Source organism: Lissotriton vulgaris, chromosome 5 (assembly GCF_964263255.1).
Source record: "Lissotriton vulgaris chromosome 5, aLisVul1.2, whole genome shotgun sequence".
In the NCBI taxonomy this organism is placed as follows: Eukaryota; Metazoa; Chordata; class Amphibia; order Caudata; family Salamandridae; genus Lissotriton; species Lissotriton vulgaris.
The window spans coordinates 557,100,243-557,102,878 of NC_141693.1; the positions used below are offsets into that span (position 1 = coordinate 557,100,243).

Sequence of the window (2,636 nt, forward strand, 5' to 3'; positions counted from 1 at the left end):
AAAAGGAGCACCCGCTCTGACCTTGCTGGTCCGAGTAGGAATGTGTATAAGGGTGAGCAACCCAATATACCCTTGCGGGCTTGGGCAAGGTTTGTGAAGGAAATGGCCAGCAAGGGATTTCAATTGAGGAGTTTGTACAGCACTATTAGGACTTGTTGTTTAATCACAGTACCTAAGTATGAATTAAATCAATGGCTGTTAAAATCAATTCAAAATAGACATAAGATGTTACCACACTAACATCATGATAGAGCAATGTTGCTCAATAAAACAAAACCAGAAACCAGGATATATTGTCTGAAAATTATTATTAAATTTCAAGGCAAAATATATATACAAAAACAGTGAATGAACATAAAGTGCAGGGTGCATACATAGATATACAATAAGGATAATCAAGGTCTTGTTTCCTTTTCCTTGGAAATATCCAAATTAAAGTCCAGACTGCTGTATTTCAATGATTGATTGGTTTTAGCCCAGAGTCAGAAGAAAATCAAAAAATGACTGAGGGACCAATTAGGCAGACTTGGACTGAGCAGGTCGACGTTTCGGTCTTGTTATGGTTATTTTTAAGACCATCATCAGGACTACAAGGTAGTATATGCAATTGATGACCCTCTGTAAAAAAACAACAATACATTATAATATATACAATTAAATTAAATACCTGGTTCATGACATACAATAGTTATGGCACTGGTAAATTTATTTACAATTCCTATTTACACTAAACAAAATAGCAGTAGGTTTTATCATAAGTTAAAATTGGTCGGTGTGGAGACCAAAAAAGTTTGTTATCATAATTAAACAAATTTAAAAGCACATTGTGCTAAGTAGGATAGGTCTATTCCGTGTTCTACTCGCCGCATATTGTACTTACTAATAGCAGTATAGTAGTTTTATTGGCACCGTTGTTTGAGATTATTGACACTGAAGTAGTACACAAAGAAGAATCCAATGTGCCACGGTTGCGCTATAAGGAACAAGGAGTCATTTTAGTTCCTATCAAATGTACATGTTAATTTTATATTACATATAGAGGTTGGGGCATTTACCTTGCAACACTTGGGTGCAGTGATGAATAGAAAAGGATACACCGTCTACCTTCAATTGTTGATCGGTTATCTCTATGTATAAACTAAATAAAACAGAGAAAATGGCTTTTAGTGGTAAAGAAATAGTCACATAAATGTAACAGGCAGTGCTGCACTGGGTAGACAAGGTCATAGAGTTTGTGCACAGTTACAGCGTTTATTCATTAAGGTAGGGGGCAGCATATACCCAACAGAGGGGTAGCCCATGCTGAAGAAGCCTGTTGTTTTCTAAGCTTTAGAAATTATTTAAAGATTACAGTGAGGTATATCTTTAGCTTTAAAACGATTATAGGCGTTTTTACTAGAACATGAAGCCTCGTATTTGATTAAAAGTAAAATGCTATTTGTAAACAGTTGCGTTCACATTACCGCTGCTATATCTCCCCAGAATTTTAAGGAGAGTAAAACTCCCAGGCCGTGAGTTTAGAGATGCCGGTGCCGCGAATCGGCACTTTGTTAAAGCCGGGAATCGAGCATAACACGGGGGCTCTTTGCCGGTGTACTTACTGTGGATTAGTCAGCATTGAGACTTCGGGACATCGGAACGCGCGGGATCCGGGCGATGTAACATTGTTGCAGTTACACGCTCTTTAAATACTTTAGTATCATAGCTAGGACCCTTGCGTAGTCTCGTGATATTTCGAGCGGGATTGGAAGACGCTATTTTTATAAACCTAATGCGGCGGCCATCTTAGCATGTTACTATTTCGCTTGTACAAATATGTCATAATCAAATTATTGGTACGATTTTACAGGGTAAGTTTGTCAAAAGATTGGACTGGCATTCAGTTTCGTTTTAGCCCTTAAGTCGAAATATTACCATACCATTTAGACAGAAAAAAATCTTTTTCTACATTATTGTTTACAAATGGCAGTATTACTGCAGGCAAGACTGGCAGGTCAACTACAAACTAGGATTGATTTTCAATTCGTTTGAGAAGTCTTAAATGATAAATAATTCTTGATACTTAATCACAGTTTATGTCTGTCACTTACTATGTGCTCACAATCTAATCAGTATCAATGTTAGTGATCCATATACATATAGCTTTTACATTCTGATCAGTATTGATATTTGGAATCAAAACATATCAACATTACAGCTACGTATATACAGTGTGGGCATAGTACTGTGATGTGTGCATTAATAGTTGTAAAAGGCTGAAGCGGATTAAACTAAACATGCCAAAGTGTGCCATTCGGTGCTTGAATTGAGGCCATTTTTGACACTGTTGGCCATTTCGATCCAACGGTTTTCTTGAATTATTAGACTTCTGTCACAGTTTTTTTGTCTGACGGTGGGTTTGACCACATCTATCACCCACCATGTCATGTCTTTTTCTGAATGTTTTTTCATGGAGTAGTGATCAACTAGTGGAGCATTGTCCACTTTGCAGCGAATTCGCGATTGGTGTTGCAGAATTCGCTGTTTAATCATTTGGGTAGTTTTCCCTATGTATACCTGGCCGCATGGGCATTGGATACAATATATGACATTGCTCGTTCGGCAGTTAGAAAACTGTCTGCTGGTGTATTCGCGTC

General features: G+C 37.5%; 1 long non-coding RNA gene across 1 annotated transcript; it reads right to left on the minus strand.

The window, feature by feature from the left end:
- Positions 1-291: 291 nt before the first annotated feature.
- On the minus strand, positions 292-1,146 carry LOC147711246 (uncharacterized). The gene is made up of 3 exons (XR_015295676.1): positions 1,056-1,146; positions 881-973; positions 292-618 (listed from the first exon to the last, which is right to left on the minus strand). It is a non-coding gene; the product is annotated as an uncharacterized LOC147711246 (long non-coding RNA).
- Between the last annotated feature and the right edge of the window lie 1,490 nt (positions 1,147-2,636).